This window comes from Eubalaena glacialis, chromosome 17 (assembly GCF_028564815.1).
Source record: "Eubalaena glacialis isolate mEubGla1 chromosome 17, mEubGla1.1.hap2.+ XY, whole genome shotgun sequence".
In the NCBI taxonomy this organism is placed as follows: domain Eukaryota; kingdom Metazoa; phylum Chordata; class Mammalia; order Artiodactyla; family Balaenidae; genus Eubalaena; species Eubalaena glacialis.
Genome location: NC_083732.1, coordinates 66,769,996 through 66,785,470, shown reverse-complemented (window position 1 = coordinate 66,785,470; position 15,475 = coordinate 66,769,996).

Here is a 15,475-nt window from a genome sequence, read left to right as displayed (position 1 = left end):
GCAAAAGTAGTTGAAATGTTCAAAGACATGTGGGAAAAGAAGAGTAAAGACATTTTACTGGTACTTTAGAAACATAAATACTTCACATAAATAGTGAATTTTTAAGTGATATACAGTAAGGATTATTCCTGCTCTGCCCATCTGTTTCAACATGAGGAATCAAACTTTGAATACCAACCTTTCTAAAATAAAGGTTCCTGGAGAGATTTAATTTTACTTACAACAGTTTGCTTTTTTTTAAACCTTAACACCACTCTTTTCTATTTGAAATAGAGGTTATCAAATTTAGTATTTATTTTTGCTTAGGGTTTACAAGTTAAGATTATAACGTGTCAGTGGTGAGAGGGATTGAAGTTATTTTTGCTGTAACACAAGATCAGAAAAAAGGATGTCCGTAAAGAGAGGTGTAGTCAGGACTTTTCAGTGTGCCTGCTTTCTGGCTAGTTTTCAAAACGCTTAATAGTTTCAGCTTATAATTGCTAAACATGGAAACATCGAGACACCACACCCTTGTGTTAACTTATAATGAATAGTGGCTTCAGCACAAACATATTTTTGTCAAGGCACCTGGAGACAACCAGCCACACCTGTCATGTTATTAATCAGCCACCATCTCTGGCTGCCTAGTCTTCCTTCAGAGAAGTTGTTGGGGAGCAGGGTCCTAAGCAACCTGCAGCTGACTTATTTTAATGAGCAGGCTAAGGATCACTCTATTGCGTCCCTTCCTCCCTCCAAAGCAAGACCCATAATCATATTAAGTTCTTATTTATGCATTCTTCATTTATCTGACCCTAGAAAACTCCTAGGTTGTTTGGAAATGTTGCTAATGAAGAATCAAATGTTGGCAGCTGGGATGCCTAGGGATTCTGCAGAAGGATGTGTTGGCAATAAATGGGCCCTGCGAGGCCTTCAGGTGCAATGAGATTTGGAGTTTCCCAGATTGGAGGAACCAGTTTGGTTCTTCTTAGCTCCCTTATAAAAATTTCTTGACTTTATTGCTTGTGCCTTGTGAGTATTCATGGCTTCATCTGCTCTGTCTTTTGAATAATATTTACAGTTTTGCTAGCTGTGGCCTTAAAAATAATCTTCACCTTATTATTCAAAGAGATGTCTCATCATGCTGAATAACACATGACCCACACATGCTAAGAATAAACTGAATGGTGCCATGGAATCTTCTACCCACGTAACTGGAAATGCATGGCATGCAAAACTGGAACCCAGCTGCAATGCTGTCTGCAGAGATGGCTCTTCATGTAGGTGGAGGAAGCCACCTACTCATCATTCATTAGAGGGGTCTGGAAATACCTGTGTGGAAATTTCTCCCTCAGGCCTGCCATTATATCTGAAATTCTCACCATTAGAGTGAATTCTTTGTCTAAGAGATCATTTCAGTAAGAGCACCTTTAAAATGCATAGAAATATCCTGCGAGGGTAGGAACACTGAATTCAGTTGAAGCCTATTTTTAGTTTAACATAGATAGGCTTTTCTTATTTTCTAATTTTGCCACTTTTTCTTAGAACGTAGAGCCTTGACAAAATAGAAGTTAGGACAATAGTTGATCCAGGTAAGAAATCAGCAATGTTTAGGCCTAATGGGCATTGGTAGGGGAGCCCATTGTAGTGGTGGGGGTGGGTAAAAGTGGAAAAAGTTGCCTTTGGAGCAGGAGAGCTGTCTCTTTGGGACACTGTCTTTAGAGACCTGTCCCTGGAGACACTACTACGGGTCACTTCTAATAATAGCGACATAAATAATGAATCAATAACAATAGTTCCAAATATTCTTCACTGGGTTCTGGGACCTCAACAACAGTCTTCACATTCGTTATGTCATTTAATTCTCACAACAACTGCAGATAAATAAACAGGCTCAGAAAGGGTAAAACCTACCCAGGTGTAAAGTTAATAAGTGGGGGATTTGGGACTTGAAATGAGGTGGTCTGATTCCAAATTCATGATATTAACCACTATTCATTTAGCCTCTTTACTATCTTTTCCCCTTGATTTCCCGCCTCTTGTCACCTCTTCAAATCTATGCTGCAGCCATATGCCATTCTCCTTGTCTAGAATGTCTTAACTCTCTTTTATACCTGTTGGGAGTCTTTTCTTTTTAAGGATCAGGTGAAATGGTGAAATACCTTCTAAAATTTTTTTTTAATGTATGAAAAAGTTATTTTACTGTATTCGTATTACAAATAACTAGGGAGGTATAGCTCTATTCCCTGCCAGATTGTGAGACAGTTGAGGCAGGGATGCTTTACAATGTTGGTAGCACAGACTCTAACTTTGTCATTGAACACAGGAGACAATCAGTAGACATTTATTGAATAAGTAAATTTGGTCATAGGTGTCCTATAAAATCGAGGAGTAAGCAATCTTCATCCTAAAGTTACCAACAAAAGATTAAGTTATGTCTATTGGAATCAGTTTTAGAGGGCAGGAAGTAACATAGTACTTTTAGAAATAATTTTTTTTTTTATTAACTAAAATTTTCATTACTTGTCCAGACAATTTTTATCAAGGTCACTAATTTTCTTGTGATTGGATAACTGAATCATTTTACTGTATGTCCTCAAGTGACATAAGGATGGAAAAAACTATGTATACATATATATATGTATTTATATATAAATATACATTTGTTTTTATACATATATATGATATATATTTTATAAATATATCATTTTTTTTGTTTATATCTTTGAGGGCCTGTAATTGTGAAACTTCTGCCAAAGGGGAACATGCCATAATGCAAGCACCATATGAATGAGAAAAACAAAATACTTGCCAATTTATTTTTCAAGATATGTATGAATAAATGATATAAATGGATGTGAGAAGATGACATGTATCCTACAGGTAGAAAAACCTTATGGATAACTTTAAGAGAGATGCTGTAAGTGTGGGAAACATATCACATATGTCCCTGGAGACAATGTGAAACATCAGAGAAACACGTTGTCACTTTTTGTGGTTCTGGAAACCCAGAGATGTGTGTGCATTTCTCCATTTTTAAGTTGTGTGTGTTTGTGTGTGTGTGTGTGTGTACATACTTCAATTATCCCAAGCTCCTTAAAAAGTTTATACAAGATGACTATGTCCCTCCACCTATTTCTACATTTTTAAACAAGAAATTATGCTGTTTTAAATTTCTCAAAATTAAATATAAGCTGGAAATGTAAAATACTTCTGATATGGTGAAAAATTTACTGGGCGGGGAGGGGTCATCTTGTCCTTGAAAATTTCCCCTTCCTTTTAGCCTGGGGTTGTGTTTTAGTAACTTTGTTAAACCAAGTCAGTCAAACTGTGAGTGTGTGTGTGTGTATGTGTAAGTGTATCTCACTTTGCCCTTTCTTACTTAAGAATCAAAAGCAGTTGGTATCTCCACGGAAGGCTTGGGATCTGAACACCGACATTCTGCATTCCTGTAGACTATCTTCTGGTTTTAGATGGAACATCACCCATCCACCACTCATTCACCCCACGCACAAAAAATTGAGAACCAACTACTTGTCATGCATATTGCCAGGCTGTGGGTGCAGATGAGAATGTGCCCTAGACTTGGTCTTGGAGACTTCATAGTCTGGTGGGATAGGCATATTGTAAATGAAAAAAAATCACAAACAAATATTCCAAGAAGTATTCTGTTCGCAGATCTGGTGCTATTTTAACCTTAGATTCTAGATGAAGGGTTTACCTGAAGCATTTGCCCAAGAAGAACCACTTAGTACTGATCAGTGTGTATCATACGATTCTTGGTTGAGTGTGTGAGGACTCTTTATGTGTTAAAAGCAGGTAGCACCAGCCATGGGGCTTTATGGCTCATACCTCAGTTTTGGCCACTCTTCATGAATCAATCAAGAGTCATGCCATGGGGGTCTCTTGTCCCAAGTGACATCTGTGTCAGTTGAAGAGCCTTTTATTCCTGATGAGATATTAGACTGGAAGTAGCACCAGATAGTGTTAGAAGTGCTTAGAAACCATTTCACATGGTATCTAAAGATAAAGCATTTAGAAGTCCTAGTTTTGCATCACTGTATGCACAGAGGGAGATAAATTGCTTTGTCCCTTTCATTCCATTTATCTGCTCTAATTTACAGGGCATTATTGCTTAATGATTATGCAGACAGCCTTGAAGCTAGGTGTTCCATGTTCAGCACTTAGCTCCATCACTTACTAGCTGTGTGACTTCAGGCAAGTTATTAAACCAATGTCCATTTCCTTAGCTGTAAATATAAAATAACAACACCTGATAATAAGATTATTGGGCGGACTTAATTAATTAACACATGCAAAGCAATTAGAACAGTGCCTGGCACACAGGCAGTGCCATTATTACATTACCAGGTTTTTATGGCATTTACTTCTGCTGGCGCCCAAAAAGCATCAGATTCCTTCTCGATATAGCACTCCAGACAACCCCTATCACCAGATTGGAGCAGCATGTGAGGTGAAATTAATTTGTCATCTTTATTCTATCAATATATAGTCATAAAATATCTTTCTTTCTACTGTTATGAGAGAAGTCCTTTGAAAACCAGCTTTAAGAAGCCTTGTAGGATGTTGCTCTATTAATCTTTCAACTGGTCCTTTTTTTGAAAGGCACCTCATAACTCAAAGGTATTGTCCCCCACAGAAGTATTTGCATTTTAACAAACTTACTAAAATTATAAATGTCTTCAGAATCCTTAGGTATAACTTTCTGATGGTGAATTTCCAGGCATCATGTTATGTAGTGAGAGAGCTTGGATCTCCCATGATGAGCTGAAATGCTCAGGGGACCTGAAGTGAACCCAGTTTAGTTGCATCCCCTGTCTATCTGCAGGAGCAAATCTTCTCTCCAGAAAAGTTTCCCCAATTCTCAATTAAGGACTATAGGACTCCAGCAATTAAGATCAAGCAGTAATCTCACAAAGATCCTTAAATGTATGAGGAACTAGCCACTCTGACTTAGAGTTCTAGGACCAACAGATGATAGAGTTAGAACCTTGAGATATTTGCACTTTTCAGATATAGAATATACATACAGAATATTATATAAAATGTTACATGTGGCAACTCTACCTGTAATGATTAAAGATGTAAAGGGTACAAAAAGTTTACCAATTAAAAAATGTATTAGGAAAGAACAAGTAAAAATGAAAAAGGAAAAATTCTAAATATGAAAAACATTGTTGAGATGATGATGAAATGAAACTCAAAAGATTGTTAGGTGGCATATTAGAACCAAGGCTAGAAAGTAAAGGTCTAACACAGAGAATGGAAGAGGGGTACTATTTAAAGAGATAATGGGGCTTCCTTGGTGGCGCAGTGGTTAAGAATCTGCCTGCCAATGCAGGGGACACGGGTTCGAGCCCTGGTCTGGGAAGATCCCACATGCTGCAGAGCAACTAAACCCATGTGCCACAACTACTGAGCCTGAGCTCTAGAGCCCACGCGCCACAACTACTGAAGCCTGTGCACCTAGAGCCCATGCTCCGCAACAAGAGAAGCCACCACAATGAGAAGCCCGCGCGCTGCAACGAAGAGTAGCCCCCGCTCACCGCAACTAGAGAAAGCCCTCGCGCAGCAACGAAGACCCAACACAGCCAAAAATAAATAAGTAAAATAAGTAAATTAAAAAAAAAAAAGAAAGAAATGGAAAGTTAAGAAAAAGAGATAGTGAATGTGAATTTTCCAGAACTGATGATAAACCATGAATCCTAGGGTTTTGGAATCACCATGTACCCTAAGCAGGATAAATAAAAAGAAATTCATGATTTGACACATTGGGAAATTGCAGAACGTCAAAGCCAAAAAAGATTTTTAAACCAACCAGAGAGAAAGAACAGTTAAACTGAAATGGTAATGACATTGTTTTACATTTTTGCAACTTTCTTTAATATCTGGCTTAATAGTAGACAGTTGGAGTCTCATATCTTTTATTTATTTATTTATTTATTTATTTATTTATTTATTTATTTATTTATGTTTGGTTGCATTGGGTCTTCGTTGCTGCCTGCGGGCTTTCTCTAGTTGCAGCGAGCGGGGGTTACTCTTTGTTACGGTGCGCAGGTTTCTCATTGTGGTGGCTTCTCTTGTTGCAGAGCATGGGCTCTAGGTGTGCAGGCTTCAGTAGTTGTGGCACGTGGGCTCAGTAGTTGTGGCTCGCGGGCTCCAGAGCACAGGCTCAGTAGTTGTGGTACATGGGCTTAGCTGCTCCACGGCATGTGGGATCTTCCTGGAGCAGGGCTTGAGCCCCTGTCTCCTGCATTGGCAGGCGGATTCTCAACCACTGTGCCACCAGGGAAGTCCCGTCATATCTTCTTCTCACTCAGTCTCTTTTGATATTCTATGCCATGGAGCTTCTGGAAGACTCCACTAAGAGAGTGAGAATAAAAAAGGCAAAAATTTCTAGTGTTCTTATGAAAATAATTTTGAGCTCACAGATCCCTTGCTACGGTCTGTGCCAGACATTGAGGTCTCCATCCCACACTTTTTTGAGAGCTGCTATATCTAAAATATGTCCCCAGAGATTGGTTCAAGATGGCAGAGTAGAAGGACGTGCACTCACTCCCTCTTGTGAGAGCACTGGAATCACAACTAACTGCTGAACGATCATCAACAGGAAGACACTGGAACTCACCAAAAAAGATACCCCAAATCCAAAGACAAAGGAGAAGCCGCAATGAGATGGTAAGAGGGGCACAATCACAATAAAATCAAATCCCATAACCACTGGGTGGGTGACTCACAAACTGGAGAAAAATTATACCACAGAAGTCCACCCACTGGAGTGAAGGTTCTGAGCTCCATGTCAGTCTTCCCAAGCTGGGGGTCTGGCAACAGGAGGAGGAATTCCCAGAGAATCAGACCTTGAAGATTAGCAGGATTTAATTGCAGGACTTTGACAGGATTGAGGGAAACAGAGACTCCACTCTTGGAGGTCACACACAAAGTAGTGTGTACATCAGGACCTGGGGGAAGGAGCAGTGACCTCATAGGACACTGAACCAGACCAACCTACTATTGTTAGAGGATCTCCTGCAGAGGCAGGGGGGAGGCTGTGGCTCACCATGGGGACAAGGACACTGGCAGCAGAAGTTCTGGGAAGTACTCCTTGGTGTGAGCCCTCCCAGAGTCCGACATTAGCCCCAGCAAAGGGCCTGTAGGCTCCAGTGCTGGGTTGCCTCAGGCCAAACAACCAACAGGGAGGGAAGTCAGCCCCACCCATCAGCACACAAGCGGATTAAAGTTTTACTGAGCTCTGCCCACCAGAGCAACACCCAGCTCTACCCACCACCAGTCCCTTCCATCAGGAAGCTTGCACAAGCCTCTTAGATAGCCTCATGCACCAGAGGGCAGACAGCAGAAGCAAGAAGAACTACAGTCCTGCAGCCTGTGGAACGAAAACCACATTCACAGAAAGACAAAATGAAAAGGCAGAGGACTATGTACCAGATGAAGGAACAAGATAAAACCCCAGAAAAACAACTAAATGAAGTGGAGATAGTCAATCTTCCAGAAAAAGAATTCAGAATAATGATAGTGAAGATGATCCAGGACCTTGGAAAAAGAATGGAGGCAATGATTGAAAAGATGCAAGAAATGTTTAACAAAGACCTAGAAAAATTACAGAACAAGCACCTAGAAGAATGAAAGAACAAACAGAGATGAACAGTACAATAACTGAAATGAAAAATACACTAGAAGGAATCAATAGCAGAATAACTGAGGCAGAAGAATGGATAAGTGACCTGGAAGACAGAATGGTGGAATTCACTGCCACGGAACAGAATAAAGAAAAACTCTTGGAGGAAAACATAGGAAGAACACTCTGTGACATAAATCGCAGCAAGATCTTTTTTGACCCACCTCCTAGAGTAATGGAAATAAAAACAAAAATAAACAAATGGAACCTCATGAAACTTAAAAGCTTTTGCACAGCAAAGGAAGCTATAAACAAGGTGAAAAGCCAACCCTCAGAATGAGAGAAAATATTTGCAAAGGAATCAACGGACAAAGGATTAATCTCCAAAATATATAAACAGCTCATGCAGCTCAATATTAAAAAAACAAACAACACAATCAAAAAATGGGCAGAAGACCTAAATAGACATTTCTTCAAAGAAGACATACAGATGTCCAAGAGGCACATGAAAAGCTGCTCCACATCACTAATTAGTAGAGAAATGCAAATCAAAACTACAGTGAGGTATCACCTCACACTGGTTAGAATGGGCATCATCAGAAAATCTACAAACAACAAATGCTGGAGAGGGTGTGGAGAAAAGGGAACCCTCTTGCACTGTTGGTGGGAATATAAGTTGATACAGCCACTATGGAGAACAGTATGGAGGTTCCTTAAAAAACTAAAAATAGAATTACCATATGACCCAGCAATCCCACTACTGGGCATATACCCAGAGAAAACCATAATTCAAAAAGACGCATGCTCTCCAATGTTCATTGCAGCACTATTTACAATAGGCAGGTCACGGAAGCAACCTAAATGCCCATCAACAGACGAATGGATAAAGAAGATGTGGTACATATATACAATGAAGTATTACTCAGCCATAAAAAGGAACGAAATTGGGACATTTGTAGAGACGTGGATGGACCTAGAGACTGTCATACAGAGTGAAATAAGCCAGAAAGAGAAAAACAAATATCGTATATTAATGCATATATGTGGAATCTATAAAAATGGTACAGATGAACCGGTTTGCAAGGCAGAAATAGAGACACAGATGTAGAGAACAAATGTATGGACATCAAGGGGGGAAAGTAGGGTGGGGGTGGTGTGATGAATTGGGAGATTGGGATTGACATGTATACACTAATATGTATAAAATGGATAACTAATAAGAACCTGTTGTAAAAAATAAATAAATAAATAAAATTAAATTAAAAAAAAAAATGTCCTGCCAGAAGGAACATGATACTAGAGGGAGATATGAGAAAAAGAAGTCATGTTAGTAAGAATAAAGTAATAAAATACATACATTCAAATAAATCTTGCATGAATATAATTATAACAATGATATTTAATTGGTGGAGTTTATATGAGCCTGGATTTCATGAGGAGCAGGTAGTAACAATAATAATGGTAATAATAATAGATGCTATTTATTGAATACTACAGTGTGTCAAGTACTATGCTAACCATTATCATTTAATTATTGCTAAACTTGTAATATAACTACTCTTAGCATCATTTTTTTAAAATTAGTTAATTAATTAATTTTTTTTTTGGCTACGTTGGGTCTTCGTTGCTGCGCGCGGGCTTTCTCTAGTTGTGGCGAGCAGGGCCTACTCTTCTTTGTGGTGCGCGGGCTTCTCATTGCAGTGGCTTCTCTTGTTGTGGAGCGTGGGCTCTAGGTGCACGGGCTTCAGAAGTTGTGGCACGTGGCCTCAATAGTTGTGGCTCGCAGGCTCTAGAGCGCAGGCTCTGTAGTTGTGGCGCATGGGCTTAGTTGCTCCGCAGCATGTGGGATCTTCCCAGACTAGGGCTCAAACCCATGTCCCCTGCGTCGGCAGGTGGATTCTTAACCACTGTGCCACCAGGGAAGTCCCCATTCTTTTTTGTAGTTAAGAAAATTGAGGCGCACAAAAGTAAAGTACCATTGTCTAAAGTAACAAAGTTAGGGAATGATGGAGCTGATTCTAAACCTTGCAATCTGACACCAGAGACTGCAGTGGAATAAAATGTTGTCTAAAATTAGAAAATAAAAATGTAGGGGTCGAGGGTAACTTTCCTAAGGGGATAAATACACTAATATCTAATGGGTCCCTAGTATATGCTTAGCTCAAGACTTGATAGAATTTTATTTTATTTTTTGCCATATATATATTCTTTTTTAAAGTAATCTTTTCCATTATGGTTTATCCCAGGAGATTGGATATAGTTCCCTGTAATATACAGTAGTAGCACCTTGTTATTTATCCATTCTAAATGTAATAGTTTGCATCTGCTAACCCCAAACTCCCAGTCCCTCCCTCTCCCTGCCCCCTTGGCAACCACAAGTCTGTTTTCTATGTCTGTGTGTCTGTTTCTGTGTTGTAGATAGGTTCATTTGTGCTGTATTTTAGATTCCACATAAAAGTGATATCATATTGTATTTGTCTTTCTCATTCTGACTTATTTCACTTAGTATGATAATCTCTGGTTGCATCCATGTTGCTGCAAATGGCATTATTTTGTTCTTTCTACGGCTGAGTAGTATTCCATTGTATATATGTACTACATCTTCTTTTTTTTTTTTTTTTTGAAATTGAGTTGGTAGTAAATGGGATGTCTTTTTTTTTTAAATTTATTTATTATTTATTTATTATTTATTTTTGGCTGTGTTGGGTCTTCGTTTCTGTGCAAGGGCTTTCTCTAGTTGCGGCAAGCGGGGGCCACTCTTCATCGCGATGCGCGGGCCTCTCACTATCGCGGCCTCTCTTGTTGCGGAGCACAGGCTCCAGACGCGCAGGCTCAGTAGTTGTGGCTCACGGGCCTAGTTGCTCCGCGGCATGTGGGATCTTCCCAGACCAGGGCTCGAACCCGTGTCCCCTGCATTGGCAGGCAGATTCTCAACCACTGCGCCACCAGGGAAGCCCCTACGTCTTCTTTATCCATTCATCTGTCAATGGGCATTTAGTTTGTTTCCACGTTTTGGCTATTGTGAATAGTGCTGCTATGAACACAGGGGTGCATGTATCTTTTTGAATTATAGTTTTGTCCGGGTATATGCCCCAGAGTGGGACTGCTGGATCATATGGTGATGACAGAGAGAATTTTAAAAGGCTCCATTCTTATGGTATTTACAGTCTTGTGGGAATAAAAAGTCTTAGGCACATGAGAAATGTATATATTATAGAGCAAAATTATGCTTCAGAGATTTAGGAATTTCTAGGCAATGACATTTTGAAACAAGTTGTTTGGGGACAGCCCATGGAGGAAAAGGATTTGGGCTCATCTTGGAAGAAGAGTGGATTTTGAATTAACAGAGAGGTAGTAGAAGGGTGTTTCAGTGGACATTTGAGCAATAAGAAAAAGGATTATCATGACCTATAAAGGGGGCCATAATGAAACTTATTTGATTTATAAATGTATGTAGGGGAAGTGTGAGTCAGGCAGCACCTAAATTTGGATGAGACTATGGAAGTCCTTGAATATAATATGAGATGAGCCTCAAAATTGAGAGAGAGAAACCAGAACTTGTGCCAAATCCGGTGCTGTACAAACGGTGAATCATCTAAAGAAATAATCATCAGACAATACAAAGCAGTTTAATGTTGTAGACACATTTGAAAGGTGATAAGCCTGTCACGTATGATATATGAAATGACAGATGTTACAGACGTTTTCAAACTTCATGTTGGTTGTATCCTGTGAACCCCATAGCCTTCATCTTTAGGCAGATAACCGAACAGTTATAATGATCTCCTGCCTGTATGGTCTTCTGCAATGTTTTTTTTTTTTTCTCTTCTTTTTATCAATTCTCTTTATATTCATCTGGTCACCAAATTTTCATGTGTGTCTTTGAGTTGTTTTATGTTGCTGAAAAATGCTTGATGTTGCTGTACGCAGGAAATAAATCCAGTGTGGTGAGGAAACAAACACTCTCAAGACCTGGAATAACAAGACCTTTATTTTTTTGGCTGCTCTATTGATTACACATGACCTGAATCAGCTCTTTATTCCTCAGTCTTTTCATCTCTGACCTGAGGAGAGCAGCCACATTACTGCTAGATAATGTTAAAAAAACAGTGACTCTTTCTGATAAAGGAGGATTGTTAGAAATCATTGACTAAAATCTTAAAACTTTCCATTGCCATTTTAATTTAAGCAACACTGTGCCATAAGTTGTATTTTAATTACTAGCTAGGTTTCTAAATGTAGACAGTAATTTGATAAAATATCTGTAATGTAGGCAAGCTAGTATAGCTAAATACTCTTGCCATTTGCTTATACATATTGTATGTATACGTGTGTACCATATGCACACATATGGTGACTCGCTATGTGGCTGTAAAACTTGGATCTGTATTTGTAGCAGTTCCATTTGTGGAGGTTCAGAACAGTGTTTATAGGAGTAAGAAAGAGAAGAGCAGGAATGGCTTTGGCAAGAATCAAAATCTGCAGATTTTCTTCCTCAACCATCCTAATCACATGCCTTCTACCCCTGACTCTGCTAATAGTTATAGTTAACATGGATATGGTGCTTTGAGTTTATGAAACACTGTTGCATAATTTCCACTGGGATCGTGGGGCAGCTCACTGTGGGAACAAGGCCAGGGTAACAACAGCCTGTGAGTAATGGTCGGGGGAGGTACGAGTTGAGTCTGTGAGCTGAACGGCATGTAGATCATAGGGCAAGTATTTGGTGATAAGGAGTTTGGCCTTTATCGTACATGCAAAGGGAAACCTCTGAAAGGTTTTAAACAAGAGAGTGACATGAATTCATTTACATTTTTAAAAGTTTCCTAGGCTGCCACATGGAAATGGATTCTAGGAGGATAGGGTGAATGCACAAAAACCGGTCAGAAAGTTACTAAAGTTGCTTGGCTGATAGGTGGTGGTGGCCTGGGGTGGATTCACCTTGAAGCTAATGAAGCTTAAGCTTCAGTGTCCCTTGCTCACAGTAGCCCCCTTTTCAGCTGGGAAAGAGCCTGTGCAAATGCATTCGTGATATCATATGTCTTTGTGATATTTGCAAAAATAAGATATTTTAACTGTTAACTGTTACAACAGCTGTTTCTTTCCACTCCGACCTTCCTTCTACCATATTTCCAGTTGGATGGAGTGATATATTGGACTGGCTATGGGCATTTTTAGGATCTATTGGGGGAAGCTGATGTGGGTGTACGTCATTTAAACTACAATTTGCAATGGTTCCATTACACAAATGAAGCATACTACTTTCACAATCTTTACACTTATTGGAGAACTAAAGAAATACAGATTAAAAACTAATGAGATATGAGACAAAAGTGATAAAGGTTAACAATAAATTCACTAGAAATTTTTCTGACATCCAGAAGTGAATTGTATAACCCTCACATTTTCAAATTTCATGAATTCACTAAGAAGAAAAGACAAATTTTGAGTAGAATTGAGAGTTTGTTGATTGTTTGATAACCCAATTAATGAAGAGGAATGAGTCATATGAACATATTAGTAAAAGATTTAAATTTCTTGCTGTTTTGACAAGGTGAAGATAACATAAAACTCATACTACACCATTCTCAATTAGAGCATCAACAACAAACTGCTTAGTGAGTTTTGCTGATTCAAAGAGTGTTGAAGATTAGTCATTACATATAAAAACTTGAAATGCTCTGAAATCTTATAGCTCACCTACAGAAGAAAGTAGAAAGTAGTCTTTCCAAGTTTGACGAAAGTCTTAAACATTTACGTAGCACTACAATAAAGTGTAGTGATGTTGAAATAAAAGTTTTAAGCTCTCAGTAACAATCCTCAACTTGATGGAAGAAAGATTGAATTATCTATTGTCTTTATCAAAAAGTAGTTTACAAAATTGTTGTCATATGAAGAGGTGATCAAAGAGCATGCAGCTAAAAACATGTAGGAAAATTGTAGAGGTGCGTGAACATATTAATTAGTAAAAATAATATGTCATTTTCTGGGTTTTTATAAAGTTTGTAGTATTTTTCAGCATTAAAATTTTTTCATATGAGATTTATTTGCTCATTCTAAATATATGTTTGTTTTCCCCCTAATTTTGTATTAATAGCTCTGTATGCCTTTTCTTTAAATATGGCTTGCCAAATTGGATAAGCCTCGAGCCCCATAAAACCTGAGTTTGTCTCTTTGACCTAGATGGTGGCTGTGAAGATGGAGAAAAGTGGAGATATTTAGGTTTTGGAGGCAGAATGAATGCTTATAAGATTGTCTTATTGAGGGGTGAATGAGTTAAAACTGAGAAATAAGGTAACTGCTCTAAACAACTTGGATCTGGCTAACTAGGGTTTGAATCTAGGTGTTAGGCTCAAGTGCTTGTGTTCATTATCATATTTGAATCTTCAATTTCCTTAGGTGGGTTTTGAGGATTCAATTAGATGATACTAACAAAATGCTTCCCGTGGTATCTGGCATATTGTTGGGTGTGCTTATGTGTTGCTATTATTAAGATGATATAAGGTTTATTTTTTAGACATGCATTTTTTAAAATTAGGAGGCATTTACTTTTCTGTCCACTTGCCAATCTCTCTGAATGAGTCAGCCCATTTTGCCTGTAGGTTTCTGATTTTTTCAGGGGATAAGGGAATCCCTCTTCATTGCTCCCTACTGGTCACTTGTCAGCCAGCCAGCACCCAGTGCTTGGATACTCACAAACAGCGGGGTCCTTTGTCTGACTGGTCTGTGGAACATCAGTGGCATAAGTGCTTGGGGAAACCTGGGTGTGAGACAGAAACTGTACATGCTTCAGTGGGAGGTGTTGGTGGAACCTTCAAATTTTTCAGAGGTGGGAGAAGAGAATCACATGTTTCCTAAAGATGCAAGAACAGAGTAAACCCTTAGGACTCCAGAGTGATTCTATCTATCTAGTTTAGATTAATTCAGGCAGATGTAAGCTGACAAATGAGGTGGGATGGGTCTAGTTTTCAAAGATTCTACACAGCAGGAGCATTCTTGAAATGATTTTTTATTGAAACTTGTTTCAATGCCTGACAGCTCTTTTAAGATCCCTCTGGACTTCTCAATTACTTCTGTAAAACTTATCTTGTCACAGTTAACTGGGAATAATGACTTTTATCTCTTTGGGAACTAAGATTGCATTAATGTTTTTATTTTCTAAGTGTTAATCATAATTAGTTCCTGCTTTATCCTAGCCCCCCCTTTATAAAGAAATTTTTATTTCTAATTCTGAGATGAGAGGTTGGAAGGCTTTTGGATATTCAGGTACATGCTTAGATGCATGCACAAGCTGTTTTTTCTGGGGGCAAATAAGAGCTCTAAACATAAGGTGTTTTGTTATGTTCCATTCCATGTCCATGTAGAAGACTACAGCTTCTGTTCTCCCAGGCCACCACACCCTTAATTGCTCATAATAAATCCTGTGAGCTCTCAGTAGTTTGCCAGAAGAGATAGCAGTTACTCTTGTTTTGTTCTTTCATTTGCTGGTGTTCTGCTTATTTGGACTTCTGAATTAGCATGTGCCTGATGGAGATTTTAGTTTTAATTTGAATTCTGCACCTTCATTACTCCTTCTCCACCTCCTCCTCAATGAGTGGGACAACTTTTTTTCTTTAGCAGATCCACATTCCACTACCAGAGCTTCAGTTCATCTCTGGGTAGTAGTGTAAACCAACTGTGACTTCTTCTTTCTGGGTCTTCTGAGTGTGGCACTTGAAATTGTATAAGAGATGGGTCAGAGGAAGAGAGAGGAAGACTGAAAGAAAAGAGAGATGATTCAAAACTAAAAAAGGATTCAGTCAGGATTAAGATTTTTTTGGCAAAATCAAGTTTCTCCTTTTTGTA